Source organism: Schistocerca gregaria, chromosome 2 (assembly GCF_023897955.1).
Source record: "Schistocerca gregaria isolate iqSchGreg1 chromosome 2, iqSchGreg1.2, whole genome shotgun sequence".
Lineage (NCBI taxonomy): Eukaryota > Metazoa > Arthropoda > Insecta > Orthoptera > Acrididae > Schistocerca > Schistocerca gregaria.
The window spans coordinates 1,022,668,727-1,022,684,765 of NC_064921.1; positions in this window are offsets into that span (position 1 = coordinate 1,022,668,727).

Here is a 16,039-nt window from a genome sequence, read left to right on the forward strand (position 1 = left end):
GACCATAATTAATTGACTTTCCTCTAGGGCTGAACTATTTTACTGTAAATGGTTCTTATTAGTTTTGATGTTAAATACCCAAAGCTATGAGTGATGAACACTAATAAAGAATGGAACATTCTGTTTTAGGAAAAGAGTGACCAAAATGGAGGATCAATCACTTGTAAAGCAGGGGAGTGAGGAAGATGGTGATATAGTAGATGAAGTGACAGGAACAGAAACAAAATATATAGTAGAAGACACAACTTATGAAATTAAAGTAGATCTAAAATACAGGATAAGACTGATTTGATAACCGAAATTAACGAATGTTTAAGTTATTGATATATGAGGAAAGCGACTTGACAAATAAAACAGAAGCAGGACAGAATACATTCAAAGAGGATTGATTGGAGTGACAACTGGATTGAAACATTTGGCAATAGAGCAGAAGACTGTGAAAAAGCCAGAAGATGAAGTTAAAGACGAATTTAATCAAAATGTAAAACAAGTGAGGGGCAACTTTATTGGAAGGCAAGATAAATGGGAACAAAATGTCTCTGATCAATTTGAAACTTATGAAAGTGAAGTTACAATAAAGTGTTTGGAAAAAGGAAAGAGTAAATAAAAAAATGTGTAATTAACTTATCAATGAACACACCTATGCAGGGACTGGGGATGTAAAAGAGGACAATGGATTGAAACAATTTACTAAGGAAACAAAAGACAGACTGCAGAATTTAGAGAGGATAGTACAGGATAGAGATAGTCAGAGTAGGCCACTGATATTGGAATTCGTTCCAAAAGGGAATTTACACCCTGTAGTTTTTAAATGGATTAAAAAGTAGTTACTTTAGAATGGAATGAAAAGGTCAAGATAAGGCATCCAGGAACTTTACTGGATGGGCACAGTGTAGAGTGGGCATATAACATATTGGAAAAATATGACACCCTTGATGGTTTTCAAGATTTTTTCTAGAAAAGTACTGGCCAAAAGAGAAGTGGAAAGATTTTGTAAGCAACAAATTAAACCCACATACAGCTTTACCCAAAATACTGTATTTTTCCAAATAGGAAAAGAAAAACTAACTGAACTAACAGTCAAAGAGCAAAAACTTACATGTAATGTCTGCTACACCTGCATGGAGTAAATGAAGCATGCATCACTGACTTCTTCCACATTCCCACACAGTCCCTACCTAAAAGTGTGGGGCACCCGGGATAAATGGGTACTTAAACTTGACCTGTCTCCTTGCTCTCATATGGACGACTTGTTGCGGTGAGGATCTCTCGTATGGACGACTTGTTGCTTTGAGGATAAGGGAACCAGTGTGAGCTGTTGCAGTGTGGTTCCATGTCCTCTTGCCATGGGTTCTTCTACCATATCATGCATAGTGAGTTCCAGACTTTGGTCCATCCTGTTAAGTGTCATCATACTCCACTTCTGGAAAGACCCATGCTGGTTTTGCCCTCTCTATGGACACTCCAATAGTTTTGTCATTCTGTGAGATGTCCATAGTATGGGTGTTGCATCATACTATTCGATAAGATCCAGTACATTGCGGTCGTAGTGGCGCTCTGACTGAATCTGTGTGGAGCATGACATGTGTACAGTCTGCCAACGCCTTATGCATGAAAACTGGTCACTCACCTTGTCTAGATACTGCACGCCTTCTCATTGTTTCCACATGCTCACGGATTTCACGTATCAGTGATGAGAGGTTTGTTGGCATTGGTGATGCAGCAACAGTTAGGTAAAACGCCAGGATTCTCAGTGGTTCCCTGAACAACAATTCCGCCACTGAGGCACCAAGGTCTGTCTTGTATGCGGTCCATAGTCCAAGGAGAACCAATGGTAATGCTTCTGTCTAGCTTCTCTGATGACACATGAGAGCTGCCTTCAATGTCCTGTGCCACATCTCCACCATACCATTGCTTGCTGGATGGTAGCTTGTTGAATTGTGGTGATGGAACCCGTATAAATTAACTAGCCACCCAAAGCGAGCTAGCCATTGAGAGAAAAACGTCTTTGCAACCGTTTCTGCCAAAAGTCAGTGTTCGGAATGGCCTCCACCCATCGTGTGTATTTGTCTTCCACTGTTAACAAATATTTATAGCCATCTGAAAGTGGGATTTGACCCATTAAGTCCAGATGGACATGGGCAAATTTTGCTGGTGATCCTGTTAAATTCCCTATTTCTGTGTGAACATGTCATCCTACTTTGCAGCACTGGCTTTATAGGCATGCACGAGTCCATTCCCTGGCCTCCTGATGGACAGACAAAACGTGCTGTAAGTAACTTGATCGTGGCACTTGGCCCTGGGTGCACCAGGCCATGAACACTGTCAATACCACCTTACGAAATAGTTGTGGAATGTAAGGGCGTGGCTTCTGCCATGATATATGCACCGTAACTTAAGCCTTCTCCATGTTGTGTGGTCCGCCAATAACTTCTGTAGATCGAGGTCTGCATCCTGTAATGTCATGGGTTCTTTGTAGTTTATTGTGCCTGTCACACTACAAACACGAGGAAAGTAATCTGCAACCAGATTAACCACACCTCTGATGAGCCTTACATCTGCGGTGAATTAACTGACAGAGTCGCAAGGAGTACTAGACGCAGCCTGTCTGCAGAGCCACTTCTTTCAGAACCCTCATCCACTTCTACTGTGTCTTCACTCTGCATCGCTCCTGTGTCGAGCTTTCCTTCCCCTGCAGCAGTTCCACACCGTCACAGCTGAAACTACAGGACACTCATGATCCCACCTCATGGGATCCCTCGCATTGTGTGGCTGTAACGCCTCGCCCTATGTCGTCGCTCCGTCACTCCGGCCCGGCAAGGACGCACATCTCACTTCACGGGATCCCTCGCTTCATGAGGCTGCCGAGCTACGGCCTCAGTCGTCGTCTGCTGCCGACGCACCGCCCACGTCATTCTGGACCGGCAAGGTCGGTGAACCGCCGCCGCTCGTCCCCCCCCCCCCCCTCACTCCCACCCCCACCTGCCTCCATTCGCAGGTTTCGGCAATCAGCAACAGCACTTGTCACAGAAATCCGCACCACAGAAAGCCCACCTGTAAGTTATAAGCAGACCACGGATTTTTAGGTCGAAAAAAGTGTTTTGGGTACCTAAAATAGGCTCCTTCAGTAGTTCATTTAGGCTATGTGAAACCTAAAGTTGACTCTAATAAAAATGATGCATAGAAAATAAAAATTAATTAAAATACACAGTGTTGACAGTACGAACATCTTATTAGTCACTAAAACAAGGAGAATGAATATTTACACAGTTACAGAGCACAACAATCTACAACATTAATGTTGAACATAACTCCAAATAGTTTTGAATTCCTGTAAGATAAAGATCTCCGTAAAAAAGACGTGGCAATGGTTTAATTAATACATTCGTAGTTTCACATATTCTGACCATAGTTGGCTTCACAATAAATAACCAAAATATTTTCTAGCTTTTCTAGTGAAAAACTGTGGCGCTTGTCAGGCAGAATCAATTTATACGCTGAAAAAGAACGTTCTATATCAACAGGTGTGACAGGAGCGTGCTTCATTTTCGGCACATCTTGGACAGGAATGCTGCAGTCAGGAGTGCTCGATTTTCCACTAAGTATGTCGGCAGCTGAACACAACTCCTTCAGGCCAGTGTTCTTCTGCAAAACCATTTGCATTTTTGCCCGTACTTTTTCCTCTGTTTCACCTGGCGCTTCATTAATTTTCATTTTGACTTCTTCAAGCAAAGAAATATCATCGTACGTAGGTCTCCCTGAGCCTTCTAATTGTGAAATTATTCTTGCCATAAATGTGTAGTGGGCCCTAATGTAAGATAAGTCCCGTTTTAAAGAAGAATTGCTGCAGTTACGGATGCAGCATCCTCCGGTATATTTTCAACCACCTTCTGGACAGCTGAGAGATGCGTACTATAGTATTCTGCTGCTATCAGCCACGTGACCCAGCGGGTAACAGGCTCTGGCGGCAGTGGGACATCTGGAAGTTGTTCTTTGAATGCCTGTATTATTGATGGTGCCTTAACAAAAATTTTCTTCTCCATAGATATTACTTTAGTTACTTTAGGAAATTGTAGAATTGCTTGCTGTGCTATGCTGTTGATCCCATGCACTACACAAATTACGTGCAGCATCAATGGATAGAATACTTTTAATAGTTCAAACGTTGCTATCATATATGCAGCAGCATCAGTGACGGCCAGAAGCACCTTATTCTCGTCCACTCAGTTTGAGTATAGCACTTTAAGCCCATTGTTCACAAACTGTGCTATTGTTTGTTGGTTAGTTTTTGCAAGCCGTTTTGAGTAAATCAAATGAGCCCTGGATGGAGCATCTGGATCTAGCTTGTCAATAATCAGGTTCCCAATGTAACGGCCAAGACTGTCAGTAGTTTCATCCACAGAAATCCATATACAAGATTCTCCAACATCTTCTCGGATTCTGTGCAATCCAGCATTGTAAGCTGAATCCATATAATTCTTACGTAAAGTTGACTCCGCAGGAATAGACTGATGGCAGTACTTCTCAAGAAAACCTCTGAAAACATGGTTTTCTAGTTTCCGAAAGGTGACGTTTGCTGCCACAAGTGCATTCAATCTCTTTATTCATCCGTTAACAATATACATTGTATGGATGTAGTCAATTACAATATAGTTTCTGATATTTTATGTGTTGCAAAAACTTGCATAATAAATCCAAATATTTTACATCACTTTATATAAATAATCTTACTTTCCCCTATTAGACAATTACAATATAATTTCTGTTATTTAATGTGTTACAAAAATTTGCATAATAAATACAAGTATTTTACTTCACTTTATATAAATAATGTTACTTTCCCATATTTAGATATTCTTCAATGTTGTAAAAACTGTTTCTTATTAAAAAGTGTTTAAGATCTACTTTGAATTTATGACATTCTTTAATTTTCTTTATTGCAGCAGGCAATGCATTAAAAAGTATTTTGGGCTGGTAGTTGACACTTTTTTGGTATAGTGCTCCTTTGTGGGCCTCTCTGTGAAAATCATCTCTATTTCTTGTTTCGTGTTTATGAATCTGATTATTTACTGTTGAAAATTCCTGGTGAGTTTTCAGAAAGCAGACACATTCATATATGTATAAGCTAGGAAGAGTCATTATTTTAAATTCTTTAAATATTTCCCTGCATGACATTCTATGGGGAACCCCTTTCATTATTCTAATAGCCCTTTTTTGAAGTTTGAAAGCTTGTTTTGCCATACCTGTATTTCCCCAGAAGATCACACCATATCTAAGCAAACTGTTCATATAAGCATAATAGGCACACAGCAATGATTCAGTGTTGCAACAGTCCCCAAGCATTCTAAGCACATAGCTGCATTTACTTAGTTTTTTACACAAAGCTTCTAGATGCTTTTCCCATCTCAAGTGCTCATCCACCCATATACCTAGGAATTTTGTATGTGGAGCTTGTGCAATAACATAGCTCCCTAGCTCAGCTTTTACTGTTCTTCTAGTTTTACTTTTAATATTACTGAAATTCATCAATGCTGTTTTATCCTTATTTATGATCAACGCATTATCACTAAACCATTTTCCTGTCTCATTTATTGTCCTTGAGACACTCTGTTGTAGATTATCCTCGGTGGATCCTTTTATGAAAATGCTAGTGTCATCAGCGAACATCACCGTTTCTGCCACTGTCAGATGCTTTGGCAAATCATTTATAAACACCAAGAACAACAGAGGGCCTAACACGGAACCTTGGGGCACTCCATAGCTAGTTTTTTTGAAGTCAGAAAGATACTCTTTGCCTTCATGGTATATTTGTACTTTCTGTTGTCTATCCGAGAGATAAGACTTGAACCATTTGAACGTAAGTCCCCGGACCCCATAAAATTCTAGTTTCATAAGCAATAAATCATGGCTGATTAGATCAAACGCTTTAGATAAATCTAAGAATATCCCGCAGCTTAACTCATTCTTGTCCAAGGCATTTAGGACCATTTTCATGAATTGGAAGACTGACACAAATCATTGCAGAACTTGTTTTTTTTTCGGAGGATTCACCAGATTTATTGGTTAAAAGAGTTTGCTTAAATTTTGACTTTCGTTCAACATTAGCTTTATGTGCGATTCCACCTGCATGCTGAGTTAAGTGATATTTCTTAACACTCGAAACCTAATACGAGAGAAAAGGGAAATGCAGTTTAGAATCGTATATAAAGATTATTTCGTATTACTAAAGGATAGCGATAAAAAAGAATCCTAAGTGGCAGGAAAATAAGAAGTCTAAGAAAAACATCAACTAACTTCCTTGTTGCATGCTTGGCAGAAAATAATTTTCCCACCTGTTGTATATTGCGGAAAATCTTGTAGCCACTGCCTTGTATGAGTAGACTTTGAACTAGCTGTTTTCGCATGGCGTAGTATTCTCACAAACGCGTGACGGTTCACTTCCGTGTTAAAAGCCAACATGGAAGCGGCAGAGACCAGTCTCGATACCTGCTAGCAAGTGCAGCGCACCTTCGTGGAACAGGGGAAGTGGAGGGGAGCCGAAAATGCCACTAACGCGCAGGCGCACACAGCCAGCCAAGGGAAGGGAGGCAGACTGAGAGCAGTCGAGTCTCAAGCAGGCAAACACACCAATACTGTGGGTGCTGCGCAGAATACAAAACTGATGTCTTCGCTCATTTAGAACTCTCAGTAGAAAGTTGTTAATATTTTTGTTATGAATTACTATTGCATCTTTTTTAAGCACGAATTCCGGGGAGACTAAGTCTCAAAGTCTCCTCTCACACTACGCCACTGCTCGCTATGCATGTGTGGGGGTTACAGGTCCCTTAATGCTAACACAATATCCGATAACTACCCCAGTCCTAATATCCAGGATTCCATTCAGTTACTGCATGGCTCAAAGGTCTCCTCTGTCTTAGACAGTTCGAAGGTGTATCACCAAATTCCCTTGCACCTGCTGGATATTTCGAAGGCGGCCATCATCACACCATTCGGCCTATTTGAATACTGTTAAATGCCTCACATCTTGAAAAATGCTGTGCAGACATGGCAACGTTTCATTGATTCCATTTTGCTACCTCTGCCTTTCGCTTTTGCCTATTTGGATGACATACCTGATCTTTTCCTCATCTGCCGAGGAACACTAGTTTAACCTTGATGCAATTCGTGCAACTCTTGCAGCCAATGGTGTGGTTATCAAACACGACAAATGCCAACTCTGCTTGACATGAGTTGCATTCCTTGAACATACAGTCTCGGCCAAAGGCATACGACGAACGGATTCCCGTGTGGAAACCTTTCTCGCACTGCCAATTCCTGAGGTTTACTCTCAACTTCGTCATTTTCTGAGTATGGTAAACTTTTATTGATTCCATATCCTTCGGGCTGCCTGTGTCCAATTGGCCCTTACCGATCCCCTTTCCGATAAAAATACCATGTGGAAGCGAAAGTTGGACTGGACTAAGCCCATGCTCGACGCATTCGACAATCTGAAAACGGCCATCGCGAAAGCAGTCAATCTCGCCCACCCTGACCCCGAGGCTCGTGTTTCTATTACTACCGATGCTAGCAAGTCAGTTGTGGGCTCTGTCTTACAACAGCACACCGCAGACTCCACACAACCGCTCCGTTTCTTTTCGAAAAAAAACTAACCAGGAGTTCAGTGTAAATGCTCAGCTTTCGACCGCGAGCTTCTCGCGGCTTATGAGGTAGTCGGACACTTCAGGAGCGACGTGGATGGACGTCTTTTCACTGTCTACTCGGACCATAAACCTCTCGTTGATGCAATACGCAATCCAGTGAAGGATCTCCCGCCACGACACTTCAGGCACATGGGCTTTATTTGCCAACATTCTTCACACGCTTGTTACATCTGCTGTGTGGAACATGTTGTAGCTGAATACCTGTCTCGTACCTTGGTGATCTCTGCACCCTTCAACTCAGATGAACTCGCGCGACTTGAGACAGCAGACGCGGACACACAGCGACTGCTTTCAGACGACAAGTCTTCGCTGGGCATCAAACGCCGACCCCAGTCCTGTGCGACGTTCCTACTGGCTTCCCTCGCCCTTTGGTGCTGTCTGCCCTTCGGTGCAGGATCTTCGACGCTTTACACAATCTGGCCCACCCCGGAATGGGGGCAATGACAAGATTAGTCCCTGAACATTTAGTCTGGCCAGGAGAGTGACACGATTGCCGCTTCTGGACATGCGCGTGTGTCCCTTGCCAACGTAGTAAACTGGGCAGACACACGCAGCCTCCTTTAGGACAGTTGGACGTCCACAAGGGTCGCCTGCGGCACGTGCACATTTACATGGTTGGCCCTCTCCCCCCTTCCGACGGGTACAAATACATGTTGTCTATGATGGGCCGTAGAAATACTGGAACACGTGAGGCAATACTGACCTTACGACTTATCTTAGAAGCAAGATTAAGAAAAGGCATACCTACGTTCCTAGCATTTGTAGACTTAGAGAAAGCTTTTGACAATGTTGATTGGAATACTCTCTTTCAAATTCTAAAGGTGGCAGGGGTAAAATAGAGGGAGCGAAAGGCTATTTACAATTTGTACAGAAACCAGATGGCAGTTATAAGAGTCGAAGGGCATGAAAGGGAAGCAGTGGTTGGGAAGGGAGTGAGACAGGGTTTTAGCCTCTCACAGATGTCATTCAATCTGTATATTGAGCAAGCAATAAAGGAAACAAAAGAAAAATTTGGAGTAGGTATTAAAATCCAAAAAGAAGAAATAAAAACTTAGAGGTTTGTCGATGACATTGTAATTCTGTCAGATCAGCAAAGGACTTGGAAGAGCAGCTGAACGGAATGGACATGGTCTTGAAAGGAGGATATAAGATGAACATCAACAAAAGCAAAACGAGGATAATGGAAAGTAGTCGAATTAAATCGGGTGATGCTGAGGGAATTAGATTAGGAAATGAGATACTTAAAGTAGTAAAGGAGTTTTGCTATTTGGGGAGCAAAATAACTGATGATGTCGAAGTAGAGAGGCTATAAAATGTAGACTGGCAATGACAAGGAAATCGTTTCTGAAGAGGAGAAATTGTTAAGATCGAGTATAGATTTAAGTGTCAGGAAGTCTTTTCTGAAAGTATTTGTATGGAGTGTAGCCATGTATGGAAGTGAAACATGGACGATAAATAGTTTGGACAAGAAGAGAATAGAAGCTTTCGAAATGTGGTGCTACAGAAGAATGCTGAAGATTAGATGGGTAGATCACATAACTAATGAGGAAGTATTGAATAGGATTGGGGAGAAGAGACGTTTGTGGCACAACTTGACCAAAAGAAGGGATAGGTTGGTAGGACATGTTCTGAGGCATCAAGGGATCAACAGTTTAGTATTGGAGGGCAGTGTGGAGGGTAAAAACCGTAGAGGGAGACCAAGAGATGACTACACTACACAGATTCAGAAGGATGTAGCTTGCAGTAGGTACTGGGAGATGAAGAAGCTTGCACAGGATAGAGTAGCATGGAGAGCTGCATCAAACCAGTCTCAGGACTGAAGACCACAACAACAACAACAACATGATGAACTGCGTCACCCGTTGGGTTGAGGCGGTCCCTCTGGTCAACATTATGGCAGAGACCATATCTTGCACCTTACTGGCGTGGGTGGCGAGGTTTGCCTGCCCCCTTTCACTTACTATGATCCAGGGACGACAATTCGAGTCCACACTTTTTGCTCGACTGAGCGAGCTGAACGGAGTAGCAAAATTCCACATGGCGGCCTATCATCAGCAGGTGAATGGCCTGGTTGAGTGATGGCACCAAACTCTAAAAGCTGCACTCATGTGACACCGTGGGCTTTGGTCTGAGGCACTTCCTTGAGTCTTATTATGCATCCGCTCCGCCCACAAGGAGGAACTAAATGCTTTGCTGGTGGAGGTCTTATATGCAGAACCATTCGTCCTACTAGCTGAATTCGTCGATGACACACCCCCGACCGACGCAATCAACCTTCCAGCTCTCATAGAAAGAGTGCGTGTGTATGTCAACCCTGTAATTTCCCATCGGTTAGCGAGTAGTTAAAAAATGGTTTACATACCTGTGAATATCTTGCCTTTGGTGTCCCTCGACGAATGCATACACGAGCTAAAATGTGATTGTTCAATAAATACAGGATACCATAATGGATTTCACTACAATGATATAGGCCACAACTGAAGTAAAGTAAGTACATAGATTTATTCACTTCAAAACCTGTATTCTATGAGCTCATGATCAATCTTTACATCTAACAGATGGTCGCACACACTACACTGGCGATATTTTATGGTCCAGATGCAGTAATTTGATAGTAATGCATGTGTGGTCCATAGCATTGTACAACACTAATACTCAACAAAATACAAATATAAAATCACATATCATTCTGCCTTCAGCGATGTTAAATCAAACTGTTTAACACTCTGAAATAATCCGTCACTGTACTGTTCTAATATGCTGTTTTAGAAAATGTCCAACGCATGAGTTGCTCTGTTGTACATCCAAACCTGAATCATGCACCAAGAACTTATCTCAACTGTATGCATAGATCTGTCCTCTAGTGGGTCCAACACTCATCTCCCTAACAATACTCGAGGCTGAGTATTTATACTCTTCCTACAATGTACTACTGGTTATAATAATACAAAACAGAATTTATAATATGAAATAGTTTAACAGCATTATCAAACACTGTATAATATTCCCTACTTTGCTGGGACAAGTTTAAGACAGTTTATAAACACATCAAAATCACATTAATATTGAAATTGCAGAAATAAGCATTCTAACAATTCTAAACGATCAATTATCTATATTTTGTTAATTAGGCTCCAGATTTAACTCCTACCATTTACAGATGATGAGAATGAAGTATATTATTCTTTTATCTAGACATTTTCCATATATTGAATTTCTGAATCTGATATTGCTTGTTTATGGTGCAAGCTACTATTGTTTGGTATTGCTATTATTCTTCTAAAAGCCTTTTTCCTGTTATCGAAAAGTAACTGAATTTACTTATAGCTAGAGATATAAGAGTATTGATCTAATAATACGCAATGCAGGGGTGGTAACCATAAGCCTGGAATGTTGCAACCCATCTTCACTCACCTCTGTCTCCTGCTCATTCCGCGCCACCAGTGTTTGAACACAAAGACGTGGCATCGTGCGAATTCGTCATGCTAATAGGCGACTCCGTACATGTAGCCCTGCAACCTCCTTACTCTATTCCACACTGCATCTTACGCCATAGAATGAATTGTCGTGAAGCTACTCTATGGATGACCGAATACAGTTTCAGTTGACCGATTAAAACCTGCCATGTTCCAACGCCCCGGGCCGGCCTGCCATCACCAACGCCTCGCCCGCTGACGCCGCCGACTTGGTCTCCATCGCCTGCCCAGCAGTCTGACGCACATGACCCTGTCGGTGCAGCTTCCGGGGCGCCAACTTTGTGTGCGGGATGCCGCCTTCATCCACCACGCTGGCACCAAGATTTTGTGTTGAAGTGAGCTAACTTCACCCAGCTGTGGGAGGGGGGCGGGGGCTCTTTGTCGCATCTGGTGTGAAGTGCCATGTCTTTAGACCCAATGACCTTTGACTCTACTTTTTTTACTAGCTCTCTCTGTGCACTGTGCTTGTACAGCCATATTGTATCCGCTTTGTTCAGTGTTTAAATAAATGTTCATTCGACTGCAAATATCCTCAAATATGTACGAGACTGACAGTTAACAGTTTACATTAACAGTTCTGACTGATGACATGGAGACGTGATCTTTTCACATGAACGTCAAAATTTGAGGGTGGCTGATCAGCTAATGGAGAGATGCCTGTTTCAAACTAGTGATAGAAACAGGAAAGCAAATAAATGGATTAGGAAATAGATTAGAATTGGAGTAATGAAAAAAATAGAGTTCTGATGGACTCGGGCCAAAAGGATGGGTGGCAGACTGTCAAAGGAAGCTGTTTTCTGAATTTTAAGAATAAGAAAAGACTGAGATGGCAAACTTAGGGACGGTGCGCAGATGAAATTAGAAGGTATGCAAGAGCAATTTATATTTGCATCCCTGGAGATCATAACACACATAAATTCCTAGAGGAGTCTTTTGTCAGATGAGTGATGTTGATCATCATGATGAGTTATGTAATAGAATCCAGTACTAAAAACTAAGTAATAGAATCCAGTACTAAATTGGTAATCGCTTGCTGCCTCAGAAAGTGTCCTATGTCCTATCAACCGATCTCTTCTTCTAGTCAAGTTGTGGCACAAATTACTTTTCTCCCCAAATCTGATTAGTGCCTTCTCATTAGTTACATGTTCTACCCATCGAATCTCCAGCATTCTTCTGTAGCACCACATTTCAGAGGCTCCTATTCTCTTCTTCTCTCAACTGTTTATCATCCATATTGCACAACCATAGATAGTTACACTCAATACAAATACTTTCAGAAAAGACTTCCTGACACTTAAATCTACACTCGGTGTTAACAAAATTCTCTTCTTCAGAAACGCTTTCCTTGCTATCCCCAGTCTACATTTTATATCCTCTCTACTTCAACCATCTACAGTTATTTTGCTGCAGAAATAACAAAACTCATGTGCTACTTTAAGTGTCTCATTTCCTAATCTAATCTCTTCAGCATCACCTGATTTAATTCGATTACATTCCATTACACTCGTTTTGCTCTTCTTGATGTTATTCTTATATCCTAATTTCAAAACACTGTCCATTCCGTTCAGCTGTTCTTCCAAGTACAATTATAATGTCATCAGCAAACCTCGAGGTTTTCATTTCTTCTCCCTGGGTTTTAATTTCTACTGCAGATTTTTCTTTGGTTTCCTTCGCTGCTTGTTCAATGTGTAGATTGAATAACGTTGGGATAGGCTACAACCCTGTCTCACTCCCTTCTTAACCATTGCTTCCCTTTTGTGCCCCTCAACTCTTATAACTGCCTTCTGGTTTCTGTACACATTGTAAATAGCCTTTTGCTCTCTGTTTTTTACACCTGCCACCTGTAGAATTTCAAAAACGAATATTCCATCTAATGTTGTCAAAAGCTTTCGCTAAGTCAACAAATGCTATAAGTCTAGGATGCCTTTCCTTATCCAACTTCTAAGATAAGCCGTAGGGTCAGTATTGATTCCTATGGAATCTAAACTGTTCTTCCTCGAATTTGGCTCCTACCAGTTTTTCTAGAAATTATTTTTAACAAATAATATCAGAGTAGTCGCTGAATTTTCGTCAGAGCCATTTTGTTTTTGCCAAGGTTGGGAACCACTGCCATAGCAGCCCCACTCACCCTAGCTGGAGTCGCTTTACTTACTTGATTCTGCGACCTGTTTGCATTTGCTTGTCTGTAAATGCGCAATACTAGTGTAGTGACAGGCTTAGTGGTTTCTAATAGGTTGCATTAGTGTTTCTGACAACATTTGAAGTGACAATCCTGCTCTAAAAGATAACAGGGCTCGTTTTATCTATTTTTACCTAAAGTTTTCATATAATTTTAGTAGTAAGCTGGACGTGTAGTGTGCATGTTACGTGGCAGATGCGGGATTAGCTGGCTCCAGTTCACAAAGAGCTGAGGACGCTGCTGTTTATGTCAGCCATCTGCAGGCTGCTGGTTTGGGTCACGGAGAAACTGTGCACATTGTGTGGAGAACCATACGTGTTGCTAGTTTTGCCCACAGGCTTTGCTGCAGAGACATCTTTCAGCGGGGGCAGGGGAGGGGGGGGGGGGGTTAATCATTGGATGTTCTTACCAGCCACCAAATTGTACTGTAACAGTTGCCAAATCAGTCAAAGAAAGTCTCCACTGAGTAGTGTGGAAATAACCAGATCATGCAACTTTAGTTGGACGCGATTTTACTGAGCACAGACTGGGATGTCTGCAGATTCCTCGATTTGTGCCATAGGGTGGTGGAGTTTCGGGTTCCGCTAAATAGGTCAGGTGTCCACTACACACAGGAGGCGGCTACATGGGTAGCAGGGGCTGTGTGGCGTGCACTGGGTGGTTTTTTAGGTTAGACAGTCTTGGGAAAGATCATAAAGGGCAACAACAGTAAGATGTGATTTTACTAGTGCACTGTGTCACCCCATAATGTTCCCACACAGTATGCGTGTACCTATAACGGTGTCAATGCGTTTTATGGCAAGCAGACACACCAGTTACCAGTTATGAGATTCAGGATTACATAAAATAATACTCTGTTATGCGATTTGTATTGTTTCCCTAGTTCAGAGTTGTTGCTGTCCACAAGCTGTTGCCTTATCTCATGCCACCGTTCGTGCTTTTCTTGTAACTGGGACATGTTCTGACGCATCTTAAGTTAATAAGGCTTAAAAGTACCGTTGTGCATAAGAAGTACTCTGAAATCTGTGGTTTGCTCCGTGAATTCCGCATACTCGCTCAATCCTTGCAGAAGCCTAGACAAGGCGTCCGCCAAAATACTCTCTTCACACTTGACATAAATGACTTCAAAATCGAATTCTTATAGAAACAGGCACCATCAGACTGTTTGTGAGGCAATTTGCATATTAATGGGAATAAAAGTGCTTTATGATCGCAGAATACTTTAGTGTGATTTCCCCATCAAAAATACTGAAAGTTTCGAGAAGCCCATTTTATTGCCAGTGACTCGGTTTCTGTGGCTGAATAAGCTTGTTCACTTGCTGTAAGTGCACTACATCCAAAACTGATGATGTTTTATTTCACTGTGTCTTGTTATGCTAAAATGTCTGAGGTTATTAAAGCCTGTTTAATTGCCTTTAAATCGTCTTGTGACTTGGGTGTCCACAACCACATGTGGTTTTTCCTCAATACGAGGTGCATTCAAGTTCTAAGGTCTCTGATTTTTTTTCTAATTAACTACTCACCCGAAATCGATGAAACTGGCGTTACCTCTCGACGTAATCGCCCTGCAGACTTACACATTTTTTACAACGCTGATGCCATGATTCCATGGCAGCGGCGAAGGCTTCTGTAGGAGTCTGTTTTGACCACTGGAAAATCGCTGAGGCAATAGCACCACGGCTGGTGAATGTGCGGCCACGGAAAGTGTCTTTCATTGTTGGAAAAAGCCAAAAGTCACTAGGAACCAGGTCAGGTCAGTAGGGAGCATGAGGAATCACTTCAAAGTTGTTATCACGAAGAAACTGTTGCGTAACGTTAGCTCGATGTGCGGGTGCGTTGTCTTGGTGAAACAGCACACGCGCAGCCCTTCTCGGACGTTTTTGTTGCAGTGCGGGAAGGAATTTATTCTTCAAAACATTTTCGTAGGATGCATCTGTTACCGTAGTGCCCTTTGGAACGCAATGGGTAAGGATTACGCCCTCGCTGTCCAAGAACATGGACACCATCATTTTTTCAGCACTGGCAGTTACGCGAAATTTTTTTGGTGGCGGTGCTTCCATTGACCTGACTGGCGCTTTGTTTCTGGATTGAAAAATGGCATCCACGTCTCATCCATTGTCACAACCGACGAAAAGAAAGTCCCATTCATGCTGTCGTTGCGCATCAACATTGCTTGGCAACATGCCACACGGACAGCCCCGTCTGTCAGCATTCGTGGTACCCATCTGGATGACACTTTTCGCATTTTCAGGTCGTAATGCAGGATTTTTGTGCACAGAACCCACAGAAATGCCAACTCTGGAGGCGATCTGTTCAACAGTCATTCGGCGATCCCCCAAAACAATTCTCTCCACTTTCTCGATCATGTCGTCAGACTGGCTTGTGCGAGCCCGAGGTTGTTTCGGTTTGTTGTCACACGATGTTCTGCCTTCATTAAACTGTCGCACCCACGAACGCACTTTCGACACATCCGTAACTCCATCACCACATGTCTCCTTCAACTGTCGATGAATTTCAATTGGTTTCACACCACGCAAATTCAGAAAACGAATAATTGCACATTGTTCAAGTAAGGAAAACGTCGCCATTTTAAGTATTTAAAACGGTTCTCATTCTCGCCGCTGGCGGTAAAATTCCATCTGCCGTACGGTGCAGCCATCTCTGGGACGTATTGACAATGAACG